This window comes from Phyllobates terribilis, unplaced genomic scaffold (assembly GCF_046119375.1).
Source record: "Phyllobates terribilis strain yellow unplaced genomic scaffold, ASM4611937v1 Scaffold_12__6_contigs__length_324123572, whole genome shotgun sequence".
Lineage (NCBI taxonomy): Eukaryota > Metazoa > Chordata > Amphibia > Anura > Dendrobatidae > Phyllobates > Phyllobates terribilis.
In genome coordinates this window covers 164,585,299-164,605,818 of record NW_027362772.1, presented here as the reverse complement: position 1 = coordinate 164,605,818, position 20,520 = coordinate 164,585,299, and positions in this window count along the sequence as shown.

The window sequence follows — 20,520 nt, the reverse complement described above, 5'->3', positions numbered from 1 at the left end:
AGCTGAATAATAGAGATTTTTTACCGTGGGATGGCAAAACCACAGTTATTGTTTACTCGTGTATACCACACTTTTTTAAATAGAGATATTTGCGGCTGAACAGTGAGCGACACACTCAAACTGCTTTTTTTTTTAGATACCAAAGGCCCAAAACTGGATAGTACAGCGATTTGACCCGTGGAACTGCAAAACCACACTGGGATGTCGGGCCTACACAAGACTATTTTCAACAGATATATTTTTGTGTCACAACAGTCAGGAGACACTACTGTTTTTCTTTATGGAAAAAACAACCAAAAGCTGAATAATAGAGATTTTTTACCGTGGGATGGCAAAACCACAGATATATTGTTTACTGGGGTATACCACACTTTTTTAAATAGAGATATTTGCGGCTGAACAGAGAGCGAAACACTCAAACTGCTTTTTTTTTAGATACCAACGGCCCAAAACTGGATAGTACAGTGATTTGACCCGTGGAACTGCAAAACCACACTGGGATGTCCGGCCTACACAAGACTATTTTCAACAGATATATTTTTGTGTCACAACAGTCAGGAGACACTAATGTTTTTCTTTACGGAAAAAACTACCAAAAGCTGAATAATAGAGATTTTTTACCGTGGGATGGCAAAACCACAGTAATTGTTTACTGGGGTATACCACACTTTTTTAAATAGAGATATTTGCGGCTGAATAGTGAGCGACATACTCAAACTGCTTTTTTTTTAGATACCAAAGGCCCAAAACTGGATAGTACAGCGATTTGCCCCGTGGAACTGCGAAACCACACTGGGATGTCGGGCCTACACAAGACTATTTTCAACAGATATATTTTTGTGTCACAACAGTCGGGAGACACTACTGTTTTTCTTTACGGTAAAAACTACCAAAAGCTGAATAATTGAGATTTTTTACCGTGGGATGGCAAAACCACAGTTATTGTTTACTCGGGTATACCACACTTTTTTTAAATAGAGATATTTGCGGCTGAACAGTGAGCAACACACTCAAACTGCTTTTTTTTTAGATACCAAAGGCCCAAAACTGGATAGTACAGCGATTTGACCCGTGGAACTGCAAAACCACACTGGGATGTCGGGCCTACGCAAGACTGTTTTCAACAGATATATTTTTGTGTCACAACAGTCAGGAGACACTACTGTTTTTCTTTACGGAAAAAACTACCAAAAGCTGAATAATAGAGATTTTTTACCGTGGAATGGCAAAACCACAGTTATTGTTTACTGGGGTATACCACACTTTTTTAATTAGAGATATTTGCGGCTGAACAGTGAGCGACACACTCAAACTGCTTTTTTTTTTTAGATACAAAAGGCCCAAAACTGGATAGTACAGCGATTTGCCCCATGGAACTGCGAAGCCACACTGGGATGTCGGGCCTACACAAGACTATTTTCAACAGATATATTTTTGTGTCACAATAGTCAGGAGACTCTACTGTTTTTCTTTACGGAAAAAACAACCAAAAGCTGAATAATAGAGATTTTTTACCGTGGGATGGCAAAACCACAGTTATTGTTTACTGGGGTATACCACACTTTTTTAAATAGAGATATTTGTGGTTGAACAGTGAGCGACACACTCAAACTGCTTTTTTTCAGATACCAAAGGCCCAAAACTGGATAGTACAGCGATTTGACACGTGGAACTGCAACACCACACTGGGATGTGCGGCCTACACAAGACTATTTTCAACAGATATATTTTTGTGTCACAACAGTCAGGAGACACTAATGTTTTTCTTTACGGTAAAAACTACCAAAAGCTGAATAATAGAGATTTTTTACCGTGGGATGGCAAAACCACAGTTATTGTTTACTGGGGAATACCACACTTTTTTAAATAGAGATATTTGCGGCTGAACAGTGAGCGTCACACTCAAACTGCTTCTTTTTTAGATACCAAAGGCCCAAAACTGGATAGTACAGCGATTTGCCCCGTGGAACTGCAAAACCAAACTGGGATGTCGGGCCTACACAAGACTATTTTCAACAGATATATTTTTGTGTCACAACAGTCGGGAGAACACTACTGTTTTTCTTTACGGAAAAAACTACCAAAAGCTGAATAATAGAGATTTTTTACCGTGGGATGGCAAAACCACAGTTATTGTTTACTCGTGTATACCACACTTTTTTAAATAGAGATATTTGCGGCTGAACAGTGAGCGACACACTCAAACTGCTTTTTTTTTTAGATACCAAAGGCCCAAAACTGGATAGTACAGCGATTTGACCCGTGGAACTGCAAAACCACACTGGGATGTCGGGCCTACACAAGACTATTTTCAACAGATATATTTTTGTGTCACAACAGTCAGGAGACACTACTGTTTTTCTTTATGGAAAAAACAACCAAAAGCTGAATAATAGAGATTTTTTACCGTGGGATGGCAAAACCACAGATATATTGTTTACTGGGGTATACCACACTTTTTTAAATAGAGATATTTGCGGCTGAACAGAGAGCGAAACACTCAAACTGCTTTTTTTTTAGATACCAACGGCCCAAAACTGGATAGTACAGTGATTTGACCCGTGGAACTGCAAAACCACACTGGGATGTCGGGCCTACACAAGACTATTTTCAACAGATTAATTTTGTGTCACAACAGTCAGGAGACACTACTGTTTTTCTTCACGAAAAAAACTACCAAAAGCTGAATAATAGAGATTTTTTACCGTGGGATGGCAAAACCACAGTTATTGTTTACTGGGGTATACCACACTTTTTTAAATAGAGATATTTGCGGCTGACAGTGAGCGACAAACTCAAACTGCTTTTTTTTTAGATACCAAAGGCCCAAAACTGGATAGTACAGCGATTTGCCCCGTGGAACTGCGAAACCACACTGGGATGTCGGGCCTACACAAGACTATTTTCAACAGATATATTTTTGTGTCACAACAGTCAGGAGACACTACTGTTTTTCTTTACAGAAAAAACTACCAAAAGCAGAATAATAGAGATTTTTTACCGTGGGATGGCAAAACCACAGTTATTGTTTACTGGGGTATACCACACTTTTTTAATTAGAGATATTTGCGGCTGAACAGTGAGCGACACACTCAAACTGCTTTTTTTTTAGATACCAAAGGCGCAAAACTGGATAGTACAGCGATTTGCCCCATGGAACTGCGAAACCACACTGGGATGTCGGGCCTACACAAGACTATTTTCAACAGATATATTTTTGTGTCACAACAGTCGGGAGACACTACTGTTTTTCTTTACGGTAAAAACTACCAAAAGCTGAATAATTGAGATTTTTTACCGTGGGATGGCAAAACCACAGTTATTGTTTACTCGGGTATACCACACTTTTTTTAAATAGAGATATTTGCGGCTGAACAGTGAGCAACACACTCAAACTGCTTTTTTTTTAGATACCAAAGGCCCAAAACTGGATAGTACAGCGATTTGACCCGTGGAACTGCAAAACCACACTGGGATGTCGGGCCTACGCAAGACTATTTTCAACAGATATATTTTTGTGTCACAACAGTCAGGAGACACTACTGTTTTTCTTTACGGAAAAAACTACCAAAAGCTGAATAATAGAGATTTTTTACCGTGGAATGGCAAAACCACAGTTATTGTTTACTGGGGTATACCACACTTTTTTAATTAGAGATATTTGCGGCTGAACAGTGAGCGACACACTCAAACTGCTTTTTTTTTTTAGATACAAAAGGCCCAAAACTGGATAGTACAGCGATTTGCCCCATGGAACTGCGAAGCCACACTGGGATGTCGGGCCTACACAAGACTATTTTCAACAGATATATTTTTGTGTCACAATAGTCAGGAGACTCTACTGTTTTTCTTTACGGAAAAAACAACCAAAAGCTGAATAATAGAGATTTTTTACCGTGGGATGGCAAAACCACAGTTATTGTTTACTGGGGTATACCACACTTTTTTAAATAGAGATATTTGCGGTTGAACAGTGAGCGACACACTCAAACTGCTTTTTTTCAGATACCAAAGGCCCAAAACTGGATAGTACAGCGATTTGACACGTGGAACTGCAACACCACACTGGGATGTGCGGCCTACACAAGACTATTTTCAACAGATATATTTTTGTGTCACAACAGTCAGGAGACACTAATGTTTTTCTTTACAGTAAAAACTACCAAAAGCTGAATAATAGAGATTTTTTACCGTGGGATGGCAAAACCACAGTTATTGTTTACTGGGGAATACCACACTTTTTTAAATAGAGATATTTGCGGCTGAACAGTGAGCGTCACACTCAAACTGCTTCTTTTTTAGATACCAAAGGCCCAAAACTGGATAGTACAGCGATTTGCCCCGTGGAACTGCAAAACCAAACTGGGATGTCGGGCCTACACAAGACTATTTTCAACAGATATATTTTTGTGTCACAACAGTCGGGAGAACACTACTGTTTTTCTTTACGGAAAAAACTACCAAAAGCTGAATAATAGAGATTTTTTACCGTGGGATGGCAAAACCACAGTTATTGTTTACTCGTGTATACCACACTTTTTTAAATAGAGATATTTGCGGCTGAACAGTGAGCGACACACTCAAACTGCTTTTTTTTTTAGATACCAAAGGCCCAAAACTGGATAGTACAGCGATTTGACCCGTGGAACTGCAAAACCACACTGGGATGTCGGGCCTACACAAGACTATTTTCAACAGATATATTTTTGTGTCACAACAGTCAGGAGACACTACTGTTTTTCTTTATGGAAAAAACAACCAAAAGCTGAATAATAGAGATTTTTTACCGTGGGATGGCAAAACCACAGATATATTGTTTACTGGGGTATACCACACTTTTTTAAATAGAGATATTTGCGGCTGAACAGAGAGCGAAACACTCAAACTGCTTTTTTTTTAGATACCAACGGCCCAAAACTGGATAGTACAGTGATTTGACCCGTGGAACTGCAAAACCACACTGGGATGTCCGGCCTACACAAGACTATTTTCAACAGATATATTTTTGTGTCACAACAGTCAGGAGACACTAATGTTTTTCTTTACGGAAAAAACTACCAAAAGCTGAATAATAGAGATTTTTTACCGTGGGATGGCAAAACCACAGTAATTGTTTACTGGGGTATACCACACTTTTTTAAATAGAGATATTTGCGGCTGAATAGTGAGCGACATACTCAAACTGCTTTTTTTTTAGATACCAAAGGCCCAAAACTGGATAGTACAGCGATTTGACCGTGGAACTGCAACACCACACTGGGATGTCGGGCCTACACAAGACTATTTTCAACAGATATATTTTTGTGTCACAACAGTCGGGAGACACTACTGTTTTTCTTTACAGAAAAAACTACCAAAAGCTGAATAATAGAGATTTTTTACCGTGGGATGGCAAAACCACATTTATTGTTTACTCGGGTATACCACACTTTTTTAAATAGAGATATTTGCAGCTGAACAGTGAGGGACACACTCAAACTGCTTTTTTTTTTAGATACCAAAGGCCCAAAGCTGGATATTACAGCGATTTGACCCATGGAACTGCAAAACCACACTGGGATGTCGGGCCTACACAAGGCTCTTTTCAACAGATATATTTTTGTGTCACAACAGTCAGGAGACACTACTGTTTTTCTTTACAGAAAAAACTACCAAAAGCTGAATAATAGAGATTTTTTACCGTGGAATGGCAAAACCACAGTTATTGTTTACTGGGGTATACCACACTTTTTTAAATAGAAATATTTGCGGCTGAACAGTGAGCGACACACTCAAACTGCTTTTTTTTTAGATACCAAAGGCCCAAAAACTGGATAGTACAGCGATTTGACCCGTGGAACTGCGAAACCACACTGGGATGTCAGGCCTACACAAGACTATTTTCAACAGATATATTTTTGTGTCACAACAGTCAGGAGACACTACTGTTTTTCTTTACAAAAAAAACTACCAAAAGCTGAATAATAGAGATTTTTTACCGTGGGATGGCAAAACCACAGTTATTGTTTACTGGGGTATACCACACTTTTTTAAATAGAGATATTTGCAGCTGAACAGTGAGCGACACACTCAAACTGCTTTTTTTTTAGATACCAAAGGCCGAAAACTGGATAGTACAGCGATTTGCCCCGTGGAACTGCGAAACCACACTGGGATGTCGGGCCTACACAAGACTATTTTCAACAGAGATATTTTTGTGTCACAACAGTCGGGAGACACTAATGTTTTTCTTTACGGAAAAAACTACCAAAAGCTGAATAATAGAGATTTTTTACCGTGAGATGGCAAAACCACAGTTATTGTTTACTGGGGTATACCACACTTTTTTAAATAGAGATATTTGCAGCTGAACAGTGAGCGACACACTCAAACTGCTTTTTTTTTAGATACCAAAGGCCCAAAACTGGATAGTACAGCGATTTGACCCGTGGAACTGCGAAACCACACTGGGATGTCGGGCCTACACAAGGCTCTTTTCAACAGATATATTTTTGTGTCACAACAGTGAGGAGACACTACTGTTTTTCTTTACGGAAAAAACTACCAAAAGCTGAATAATAGAGATTTTTTATCGTGGGATGGCAAAACCACAGTTATTGTTTACTGGGGTATACCACACTTTTTTAAATAGAGATATTTGCGGCTGAATAGTGAGCGACACACTCAAACTGCTTTCTTTTTAGATACCAAAGGCCCAAAACTGAATAGTACAGCGATTTGCCCCGTGGAACTGCGAAACCACACTGGGATGTCGGGCCTACACAAGACTATTTTCAACAGATATATTTTTGTGTCACAACAGTCGGGAGACACTACTGTTTTTCTTCACGGAAAAAACTACCAAAAGCTGAATAATAGAGATTTTTTACCGTGAGATGGCAAAACCACAGTTATTGTTTACTCTGGTATACCACACTTTTTTAAATAGAGATATATGCGGCTGAACAGTGAGCGACACACTCAAACTGCTTTTTTTTTAGATACCAAAGGCCCAAAACTGGATAGTACAGCGATTTGACCCGTAGAACTGCAAAACCACACTGGGATGTCGGGCCTACGCAAGACTATTTTCAACAGATATATTTTTGTGTCACAACAGTCAGGAGACACTACTGTTTTTATTTATGGAAAAAACTACCAAAAGCTGAATAATAGAGATTTTTTACCGTGGGATGGCAAAACCACAGTTATTGTTTACTGGGGTATACCACACTTTTTTAATTAGAGATATTTGTGGCTAATCAGTGAGAGACACACTCAAACTGCTTTTTGTTTAGATACCAAAGGCCCAAAACTGGATAGTACAGCGATTTGCCCCATGGAACTGCGAAACCACACTGGGATGTCGGGCCTACACAAGACTATTTTCAACAGATATATTTTTGTGTCACAACAGTCAGGAGACACTACTGTTTTTCTTCACGGAGAAAACTACCAAAAGCTGAATATTAGAGATTTTTTACCGTGGGATGGCAAAACCACAGTTATTGTTTACTGGGGTATACCACACTTTTTTAAATAGAGATATTTGCGGCTGAACAGTGAGCGACAAACTTAAACTGCTTTTTTTTTAGACACCAAAGGCCCAAAACTGGATAGTACAGCGATTTGCCCCGTGGAACTGCGAAACCACACTGGGATGTCGGGCCTACACAAGACTATTCTCAACAGATATATTTTTGTGTCACAACAGTCGGGAGACACTACTGTTTTTCTTTACGGAAAAAACTACCAAAAGCTGAATAATTGAGATTTTTTACCGTGGGATGGCAAAACCACAGTTATTGTTTACTCGGGTATACCACACTTTTTTAAATAGAGATATTTGCGGCTGAACAGTGAGCGACACACTCAAACTGCTTTTTTTTTAGATACCAAAGGCCCAAAACTGGATAGTGCAGCGATTTGACCCGTGGAACTGCGAAACCACACTGGGATGTCGGGCCTACACAAGGCTCTTTTCAACAGATATATTTTTGTGTCACAACAGTCAGGAGACACTAATGTTTTTCTTTACGGTAAAAACTACCAAAAGCTGAATAATAGAGATTTTTTACCGTGGGATGGCAAAACCACAGTTATTGTTTACTGGGGAATACCACACATTTTAAATAGAGATATTTGCGGCTGCACAGTGAGCGTCACACTCAAACTGCTTCTTTTTTAGATACCAAAGGCCCAAAATTGGATAGTACAGCGATTTGCCCCGTGGAACTGCAAAACCACACTGGGATGTCGGGCCTACACAAGACTATTTTCAACAGATATATTTTTGTGTCACAACAGTCGGGAGAACACTACTGTTTTTCTTTACGGAAAAAACTACCAAAAGCTGAATAATAGAGATTTTTTACCGTGGGATGGCAAAACCACAGTTATTGTTTACTGGGTATACCACACTTTTTTAAATAGAGATATTTGCGGCTGAACAGTGAGCGACACACTCAAACTGATTTTTTTTTAGATACCAAAGGCGCAAAACTGGATGGTACAGCGATTTGCCCCATGGAACTGCGAAACCACACTGGGATGTCGGGCCTACACAAGACTATTTTCAACAGATATATTTTTGTGTCACAACAGTCAGGAGACACTACTGTTTTTCTTCACGGAAAAAACTACCAAAAGCTGAATAATAGAGATTTTTTACCGTGGGATGGCAAAACCACAGTTATTGTTTACTCGGGTATACCACACTTTTTAAATAGAGATATTTGCGGCTGAACAGTGAGCGACACACTCAAACTGCTTTTTTTTTAGATACCAAAGGCCCAAAACTGGATAGTACAGTGATTTGACCCGTGGAACTGCGAAACCACACTGGGATGTCGGGCCTACACAAGGCTCTTTTCAACAGATATATTTTTGTGTCACAACAGTCAGGAGACACTACTGTTTTTCTTTACGGAAAAAACTACCAAAAGCCGAATAATAGAGATTTTTTACCGTGGGATGGCAAAAAAACAGTTATTGTTTACTGGGGTATTCCACACTTTTTTAAATAGAGATATTTGCGGCTGAACAGTGAGCAACACACTCAAACTGCTTTTTTTTAGATACCAAAGGCCCAAAACTGGATAGTACAGCGATTTGACCCGTAGAACTGCAAAACCACACTGGGATGTCGGGCCTACGCAAGACTATTTTCAACAGATATATTTTTGTGTCACAACAGTCAGGAGACACTACTGTTTTTATTTATGGAAAAAACTACCAAAAGCTGAATAATAGAGATTTTTTACCGTGGGATGGCAAAACCACAGTTATTGTTTACTGGGGTATACCACACTTTTTTAATTAGAGATATTTGTGGCTAATCAGTGAGAGACACACTCAAACTGCTTTTTTTTTAGATACCAAAGGCCCAAAACTGGATAGTACAGCGATTTGCCCCATGGAACTGCGAAACCACACTGGGATGTCGGGCCTACACAAGACTATTTTCAACAGATATATTTTTGTGTCACAACAGTCAGGAGACACTACTGTTTTTCTTCACGGAGAAAACTACCAAAAGCTGAATATTAGAGATTTTTTACCGTGGGATGGCAAAACCACAGTTATTGTTTACTGGGGTATACCACACTTTTTTAAATAGAGATATTTGCGGCTGAACAGTGAGCGACAAACTTAAACTGCTTTTTTTTTAGATACCAAAGGCCCAAAACTGGATAGTACAGCGATTTGCCCCGTGGAACTGCGAAACCACACTGGGATATCGGGCCTACACAAGACTATTCTCAACAGATATATTTTTGTGTCACAACAGTCGGGAGACACTACTGTTTTTCTTTACGGAAAAAACTACCAAAAGCTGAATAATTGAGATTTTTTACCGTGGGATGGCAAAACCACAGTTATTGTTTACTCGGGTATACCACACTTTTTTAAATAGAGATATTTGCGGCTGAACAGTGAGCGACACACTCAAACTGCTTTTTTATTAGATACCAAAGGCCCAAAACTGGATAGTGCAGCGATTTGACCCGTGGAACTGCGAAACCACACTGGGATGTCGGGCCTACACAAGGCTCTTTTCAACAGATATATTTTTGCGTCACAACAGTCAGGAGACACTAATGTTTTTCTTTACGGAAAAAACTACCAAAAGCTGAATAATAGAGATTTTTTACCGTGGGATGGCAAAACCACAGTTATTGTTTACTCGGGTATACCACACTTTTTTTAAATAGAGATATTTGCGGCTGAACAGTGAGCAACATACTCAAACTGATTTTTTTTTAGATACCAAAGGCCCAAAACTGGATAGTACAGCGATTTGACCCGTGGAACTGCAAAACCACACTGGGATGTCGGGCCTATGCAAGACTATTTTCAACAGATATATTTTTGTGTCACAACAGTCAGGAGACACTACTGTTTTTCTTTACGGAAAAAACTACCAAAAGCTGAATAATAGAGATTTTTTACCGTGGGATGGCAAAACCACAGTTATTGTTTACTGGGTATACCACACTTTTTTAATTAGAGATATTTGCGGCTGAACAGTGAGCGACACACTCAAACTGCTTTTTTTTTTTAGATACAAAAGGCCCAAAACTGGATAGTACAGCGATTTGCCCCATGGAACTGCGAAACCACACTGGGATGTCGGGCCTACACAAGACTATTTTCAACAGATATATTTTTGTGTCACAATAGTCAGGAGACACTACTGTTTTTCTTTACGGAAAAAACAACCAAAAGCTGAATAATAGAGATTTTTTACCGTGGGATGGCAAAACCACAGTTATTGTTTACTGGGGTATACCACACTTTTTTAAATAGAGATATTTGCGGTTGAACAGTGAGCGACACACTCAAACTGCTTTTTTTCAGATACCAAAGGCCCAAAACTGGATAGTACAGCGATTTGACACGTGGAACTGCAACACCACACTGGGATGTGCGGCCTACACAAGACTATTTTCAACAGATATATTTTTGTGTCACAACAGTCAGGAGACACTAATGTTTTTCTTTACGGTAAAAACTACCAAAAGCTGAATAATAGAGATTTTTTACCGTGGGATGGCAAAACCACAGTTATTGTTTACTGGGGAATACCACACATTTTAAATAGAGATATTTGCGGCTGCACAGTGAGCGTCACACTCAAACTGCTTCTTTTTTAGATACCAAAGGCCCAAAACTGGATAGTACAGCGATTTGCCCCGTGGAACTGCAAAACCACACTGGGATGTCGGGCCTACACAAGACTATTTTCAACAGATATATTTTTGTGTCACAACAGTCGGGAGAACACTACTGTTTTTCTTTACGGAAAAAACTACCAAAAGCTGAATAATAGAGATTTTTTACCGTGGGATGGCAAAACCACAGTTATTGTTTACTCGTGTATACCACACTTTTTTAAATAGAGATATTTGCGGCTGAACAGTGAGCGACACACTCAAACTGCTTTTTTTTTTAGATACCAAAGGCCCAAAACTGGATAGTACAGCGATTTGACCCGTGGAACTGCAAAACCACACTGGGATGTCGGGCCTACACAAGACTATTTTCAACAGATATATTTTTGTGTCACAACAGTCAGGAGACACTACTGTTTTTCTTTACGGAAAAAACAACCAAAAGCTGAATAATAGAGATTTTTTACCGTGGGATGGCAAAACCACAGATATATTGTTTACTGGGGTATACCACACTTTTTTAAATAGAGATATTTGCGGCTGAACAGAGAGCGAAACACTCAAACTGCTTTTTTTTTAGATACCAACGGCCCAAAACTGGATAGTACAGTGATTTGACCCGTGGAACTGCAAAACCACACTGGGATGTCCGGCCTACACAAGACTATTTTCAACAGATATATTTTTGTGTCACAACAGTCAGGAGACACTATTGTTTTTCTTTACGGAAAAAACTACCAAAAGCTGAATAATAGAGATTTTTTACCGTGGGATGGCAAAACCACAGTAATTGTTTACTGGGGTATACCACACTTTTTTAAATAGAGATATTTGCGGCTGAATAGTGAGCGACATACTCAAACTGCTTTTTTTTTAGATACCAAAGGCCCAAAACTGGATAGTACAGCGATTTGACCGTGGAACTGCAACACCACACTGGGATGTCGGGCCTACACAAGACTATTTTCAACAGATATATTTTTGTGTCACAACAGTCGGGAGACACTACTGTTTTTCTTTACGGAAAAAACTACCAAAAGCTGAATAATAGAGATTTTTTACCGTGGGATGGCAAAACCACATTCATTGTTTACTCGGGTATACCACACTTTTTTAAATAGAGATATTTGCAGCTGAACAGTGAGGGACACACTCAAACTGCTTTTTTTTTAGATACCAAAGGCCCAAAACTGGATAGTACAGCGATTTGACCCATGGAACTGCAAAACCACACTGGGATGTCGGGCCTACACAAGGCTCTTTTCAACAGATATATTTTTGTGTCACAACAGTCAGGAGACACTACTGTTTTTCTTTACAGAAAAAACTACCAAAAGCTGAATAATAGAGATTTTTTACCGTGGAATGGCAAAACCACAGTTATTGTTTACTGGGGTATACCACACTTTTTTAAATAGAAATATTTGCGGCTGAACAGTGAGCGACACACTCAAACTGCTTTTTTTTTAGATACCAAAGGCCCAAAAACTAGATACTACAGCGATTTGACCCGTGGAACTGCGAAACCACACTGGGATGTCAGGCCTACACAAGACTATTTTCAACAGATATATTTTTGTGTCACAACATTCAGGAGACACTACTGTTTTTCTTTACAGAAAAAACTACCAAAAGCTGAATAATAGAGATTTTTTACCGTGGAATGGCAAAACCACAGTTATTGTTTACTGGGGTATACCACACTTTTTTAAATAGAGATATTTGCAGCTGAACAGTGAGCGACACACTCAAACTGCTTTTTTTTTAGATACCAAAGGCCCAAAACTGGATAGTACAGCGATTTGCCCCGTGGAACTGCGAAACCACACTGGGATGTCGGGCCTACACAAGACTATTTTCAACAGATATATTTTTGTGTCACAACAGTCGGGAGACACTACTGTTTTTCTTTACGGAAAAAACTACCAAAAGCTGAATAATAGAGATTTTTTACCGTGAGATGGCAAAACCACAGTTATTGTTTACTCGGGTATACCACACTTTTTTAAATAGAGATATTTGCGGCTGAACAGTGAGCGACACACTCAAACTGCTTTTTTTTTAGATACCAAAGGCCCAAAACTGGATAGTACAGCGATTTGACCCGTGGAACTGCGAAACCACACCGGGATGTCGGGCCTACACAAGGCTCTTTTCAACAGATATATTTTTGTGTCACAACAGTGAGGAGACACTACTGTTTTTGTTTATGGAAAAAACTACCAAAAGCTGAATAATAGAGATTTTTTACCGTGGGATGGCAAAACCACAGTTATTGTTTACTGGGGTATACCACACTTTTTTAATTAGAGATATTTGCGGCTGAATAGTGAGCGACACACTCAAACTGCTTTCTTTTTAGATACCAAAGGCCCAAAACTGGATAGTACAGCGATTTGCCCCGTGGAACTGCAAAACCACACTGGGATGTCGGGCCTACACAAGACTATTTTCAACAGATATATTTTTGTGTCACAACAGTCGGGAGACACTACTGTTTTTCTTTACGGAAAAAAATACCAAAAGCTGAATAATAGAGATTTTTTACCGTGAGATGGCAAAACCACAGTTATTGTTTACTCGGGTATACCACACTTTTTTAAATAGAGATATATGCGGCTGAACAGTGAGCGACATACTCAAACTGCTTTTTTTTTAGATACCAAAGGCCCAAAACTGGATAGTACAGCGATTTGACCCGTGGAACTGCGAAACCACACCGGGATGTCGGGCCTACACAAGGCTCTTTTCAACAGATATATTTTTGTGTCACAACAGTCAGGAGACACTACTGTTTTTCTTTATGGAAAAAACTACCAAAAGCTGAATAATAGAGATTTTTTACCGTGGGAGGGCAAAACCACAGTTATTGTTTACTGGGTATACCACACTTTTTTAAATAGAGATATTTGCGGCTGAACAGTGAGCGACACACTCAAACTGCTTTTTTTTTAGATACCAAAGGCCCAAAACTGGATAGTACAGTGATTTGACCCGAGGAACTGCAAAACCACTCTGGGATGTCGGGCCTACACAAGACTATTTTCAACAGATATATTTTTGTGTCACAACAGTCAGGAGACACTACTGTTTTTCTTCACGGAAAAAACTACCAAAAGCTGAATAATAGAGATTTTTTACCGTGGGATGGCAAAACCACAGTTATTGTTTACTGGGGTATACCACACTTTTTTAAATAGAGATATTTGCGGCTGAATAGTGAGCGACACACTCAAACTGCTTTCTTTTTAGATACCAAAGGCCCAAAACTGGATAGTACAGCGATTTGACCCGTGGAACTGCGAAACCACACTGGGATGTCGGGCCTACACAAGACTATTTTCAACAGATATATTTTTGTGTCACAACAGTCAGGAGACACTACTGTTTTTCTTTACAGAAAAAACTACCAAAAGCTGATTAATAGAGACTTTTTACCGTGGAATGGCAAAACCACAGTTATTGTTTACTGGGGTATACCACACTTTTTTAAATAGAGATATTTGCGGCTGAACAGAGAGCGACACACTCAAACTGCTTTTTTTTAAGATACCAACGGCCCAAAACTGGATATTACAGCGATTTGACCCGTGGAACTGCAAAACCACACTGGGATGTCCGGCCCACACAAGACTAATTTCAACAGATATATTTTTGTGTCACAACAGTCAGGAGACACTACTGTTTTTCTTTATGGAAAAAACTACCAAAAGCTGAATAATAGAGATTTTTTACCGTGGGATGGCAAAACCACAGTTATTGTTTACTGGGGTATACCACACTTTTTTAAATAGAGATATTTGCGGCTGAACAGTGAGCGACACATTCAAACTGCTTTTTTTTTAGATACCAAAGGCCCAAAACTGGATAGTACAGCGATTTGCCCCATGGAACTGCGAAACCACACTGGGATGTCGGGCCTACACAAGACTATTTTCAACAGATATATTTTTGTGTCACAACAGTCAGGAGACACTACTGTTTTTCTTCACGGAAAAAACTACCAAAAGCTGAATAATAGAGATTTTTTACCGTGGGATGGCAAAACCACAGTTATTGTTTACTGGGGTATACCACACTTTTTTAAATAGAGATATTTGCGGCTGAACAGTGAGCGACAAACTTAAACTGCTTTTTTTTTAGATACCAAAGGCCCAAAACTGGATAGTACAGCGATTTGCCCCGTGGAACTGCGAAACCACACTGGGATGTCAGGCCTACACAAGACTATTTTCAACAGATATATTTTTGTGTCACAACAGTCGGGAGACACTACTGTTTTTCTTTACGGAAAAAACTACCAAAAGCTGAATAATTGAGATTTTTTACCGTGGGATGGCAAAACCACAGTTATTGTTTACTCGGGTATACCACACTTTTTTAAATAGAGATATTTGCGGCTGAACAGTGAGCGACACACTCAAACTGCTTTTTTTTTAGATACCAAAGGCCCAAAACTGGATAGTGCAGCGATTTGACCCGTGGAACTGCGAAACCACACTGGGATGTCGGGCCTACACAAGGCTCTTTTCAACAGATATATTTTTGCTTCACAACAGTCAGGAGACACTAATGTTTTTCTTTACGGAAAAAACTACCAAAAGCTGAATAATAGAGATTTTTTACCGTGGGATGGCAAAACCACAGTTATTGTTTACTGGGGTACACCACACTTTTTTAATTAGAGATATTTGCGGCTGAACAGTGAGCGACACACTCAAACTGCTTTTTTTTTTTAGATACAAAAGGCCCAAAACTGGATAGTACAGCGATTTGCCCCATGGAACTGCGAAACCACACTGGGATGTCAGGCCTACACAATACTATTTTCAACAGATATATTTTTGTGTCACAATAGTCAGGAGACACTACTGTTTTTCTTTACGGAAAAAACAACCAAAAGCTAAATAATAGAGATTTTTTACCGTGGGATGGCAAAACCACAGTTATTGTTTACTGGGGTATACCACACTTTTTTAAATAGAGATATTTGCGGTTGAACAGTGAGCGACACACTCAAACTGCTTTTTTTTCAGATACCAAAGGCCCAAAACTGGATAGTACAGCGATTTGACACGTGGAACTGCAACACCACACTGGGATGTCCGGCCTACACAAGACTATTTTCAACAGATATATTTTTGTGTCACAACAGTCAGGAGACACTAATGTTTTTCTTTACGGTAAAAACTACCAAAAGCTGAATAATAGAGATTTTTTACCGTGGGATGGCAAAACCACAGTTATTGTTTACTGGGGAATACCACACTTTTTTAAATAGAGATATTTGCGGCTGAACAGTGAGCGTCACACTCAAACTGCTTCTTTTTTAGATACCAAAGGCCCAAAACTGGATAGTACAGCGATTTGCCCCGTGGAACTGCAAAACCACACTGGGATGTCGGGCCTACACAAGACTATTTTCAACAGATATATTTTTGTGTCACAACAGTCAGGAGACACTACTGTTTTTCTTTACGGAAAAAACAACCAAAAGCTGAATAATAGAGATTTTTTACCGTGGGATGGCAAAACCACAGATATATTGTTTACTGGGGTATACCACACTTTTTTAAATAGAGATATTTGCGGCTGAACAGAGAGCGAAACACTCAAACTGCTTTTTTTTTAGATACCAAAGGCCCAAAACTGGATAGTACAGCGATTTGCCCCGTGGAACTGCGAAACCACACTGGGATGTCGGGCCTACACAAGACTATTTTCAACAGATATATTTTTGTGTCACAACAGTCGGGAGACACTACTGTTTTTCTTTACGGAAAAAACTACCAAAAGCTGAATAATAGAGATTTTTTACCGTGAGATGGCAAAACCACAGTTATTGTTTACTCGGGTATACCACACTTTTTTAAATAGAGATATTTGCGGCTGAACAGTGAGCGACACACTCAAACTGCTTTTTTTTTAGATACCAAAGGCCCAAAACTGGATAGTACAGCGATTTGACCCGTGGAACTGCGAAACCACACCGGGATGTCGGGCCTACACAAGGCTCTTTTCAACAGATATATTTTTGTGTCACAACAGTGAGGAGACACTACTGTTTTTGTTTATGGAAAAAACTACCAAAAGCTGAATAATAGAGATTTTTTACCGTGGGATGGCAAAACCACAGTTATTGTTTACTTGGGTATACCACACTTTTTTAAATAGAGATATTTGCGGCTGAACAGTGAGCGACACACTCAAACTGCTTTTTTTTTAGATACCAAAGGCCCAAAACTGGATAGTACAGCGATTTGACCCGTGGAACTGCGAAACCACACCGGGATGTCGGGCCTACACAAGGCTCTTTTCAACAGATATATTTTTGTGTCACAACAGTGAGGAGACACTACTGTTTTTGTTTATGGAAAAAACTACCAAAAGCTGAATAATAGAGATTTTTTACCGTGGGATGGCAAAACCACAGTTATTGTTTACTGGGGTATACCACACTTTTTTAAATAGAGATATTTGCGGCTGAATAGTGAGCGACACACTCAAACTGCTTTCTTTTTAGATACCAAAGGCCCAAAACTGGATAGTACAGCGATTTGCCCCGTGGAACTGCGAAACCACACTGGGATGTCGGGCCTACACAAGACTATTTTCAACAGATATATTTTTGTGTCACAACAGTCGGGAGACACTACTGTTTTTCTTTACGGAAAAAAATACCAAAAGCTGAATAATAGAGATTTTTTACCGTGAGATGGCAAAACCACAGTTATCGTTTACTCGGGTATACCACACTTTTTTAAATAGAGATATATGCGGCTGAACAGTGAGCGACATACTCAAACTGCTTTTTTTTTAGATACCAAAGGCCCAAAACTGGATAGTACAGCGATTTGACCCGTGGAACTGCGAAACCACACCGGGATGTCGGGCCTACACAAGGCTCTTTTCAACAGATATATTTTTGTGTCACAACAGTCAGGAGACACTACTGTTTTTCTTTATGGAAAAAACTACCAAAAGCTGAATAATAGAGATTTTTTACCGTGGGAGGGCAAAACCACAGTTATTGTTTACTGGGTATGCCACACTTTTTTAAATAGAGATATTTGCGGCTGAACAGTGAGCGACACACTCAAACTGCTTTTTTTTTAGATACCAAAGGCCCAAAACTGGATAGTACAGTGATTTGACCCGAGGAACTGCAAAACCACTCTGGGATGTCGGGCCTACACAAGACTATTTTCAACAGATATATTTTTGTGTCACAACAGTCAGGAGACACTACTGTTTTTCTTCACGGAAAAAACTACCAAAAGCTGAATAATAGAGATTTTTTACCGTGGGATGGCAAAACCACAGTTATTGTTTACTGGGGTATACCACACTTTTTTAAATAGAGATATTTGCGGCTGAATAGTGAGCGACACACTCAAACTGCTTTCTTTTTAGATACCAACGGCCCAAAACTGGATATTACAGCGATTTGACCCGTGGAACTGCAAAACCACACTGGGATGTCCGGCCCACACAAGACTAATTTCAACAGATATATTTTTGTGTCACAACAGTCAGGAGACACTACTGTTTTTCTTTATGGAAAAAACTACCAAAAGCTGAATAATAGAGATTTTTTACCGTGGGATGGCAAAACCACAGTTATTGTTTACTGGGGTATACCACACTTTTTTAAATAGAGATATTTGCGGCTGAACAGTGAGCGACACATTCAAACTGCTTTTTTTTTAGATACCAAAGGCCCAAAACTGGATAGTACAGCGATTTGCCCCATGGAACTGCGAAACCACACTGGGATGTCGGGCCTACACAAGACTATTTTCAACAGATATATTTTTGTGTCACAACAGTCAGGAGACACTACTGTTTTTCTTCACGGAAAAAACTACCAAAAGCTGAATAATAGAGATTTTTTACCGTGGGATGGCAAAACCACAGTTATTGTTTACTGGGGTATACCACACTTTTTTAAATAGAGATATTTGCGGCTGAACAGTGAGCGACAAACTTAAACTGCTTTTTTTTTAGATACCAAAGGCCCAAAACTGGATAGTACAGCGATTTGCCCCGTGGAACTGCGAAACCACACTGGGATGTCAGGCCTACACAAGACTATTTTCAACAGATATATTTTTGTGTCACAACAGTCGGGAGACACTACTGTTTTTCTTTACGGAAAAAACTACCAAAAGCTGAATAATTGAGATTTTTTACCGTGGGATGGCAAAACCACAGTTATTGTTTACTCGGGTATACCACACTTTTTTAAATAGAGATATTTGCGGCTGAACAGTGAGCGACACACTCAAACTGCTTTTTTTTTAGATACCAAAGGCCCAAAACTGGATAGTGCAGCGATTTGACCCGTGGAACTGCGAAACCACACTGGGATGTCGGGCCTACACAAGGCTCTTTTCAACAGATATATTTTTGCGTCACAACAGTCAGGAGACACTAATGTTTTTCTTTACGGAAAAAACTACCAAAAGCTGAATAATAGAGATTTTTTACCGTGGGATGGCAAAACCACAGTTATTGTTTACTGGGGTACACCACACTTTTTTAATTAGAGATATTTGCGGCTGAACAGTGAGCGACACACTCAAACTGCTTTTTTTTTAGATACCAGAGGCCCAAAACTGGATAGTGCAGCGATTTGACCCGTGGAACTGCGAAACCACACTGGGATGTTGGGCCTACACAAGGCTCTTTTCAACAGATATATTTTTGCGTCACAACAGTCAGGAGACACTAATGTTTTTCTTTACGGAAAAAACTACCAAAAGCTGAATAATAGAGATTTTTTACCGTGGGATGGCAAAACCACAGTTATTGTTTACTCGGGTATACCACACTTTTTTTAAATAGAGATATTTGTGGCTGAACAGTGAGCAACACACTCAAACTGCTTTTTTTTTAGATACCAAAGGCCCAAAACTGGATAGTACAGCGATTTGACCCGTGGAACTGCAAAACCACACTGGGATGTCAGGCATACGCAAGACTATTTTCAACAGATATATTTTTGTGTCACAACAGTCAGGAGACACTACTGTTTTTCTTTACGGAAAAAACTACCAAAAGCTGAATAATAGAGATTTTTTACCGTGGGATGGCAAAACCACAGTTATTGTTTACTGGGGTATACCACACTTTTTTAATTAGAGATATTTCCGGCTGAACAGTGAGCGACACACTCAAACTGCTTTTTTTTTTTTAGATACAACAGGCCCAAAACTGGATAGTACAGCGATTTGCCCCATGGAACTGCGAAACCACACTGGGATGTCAGGCCTACACAAGACTATTTTCAACAGATATATTTTTGTGTCACAATAGTCAGGAGACACTACTGTTTTTCTTTACGGAAAAAACAACCAAAAGCTGA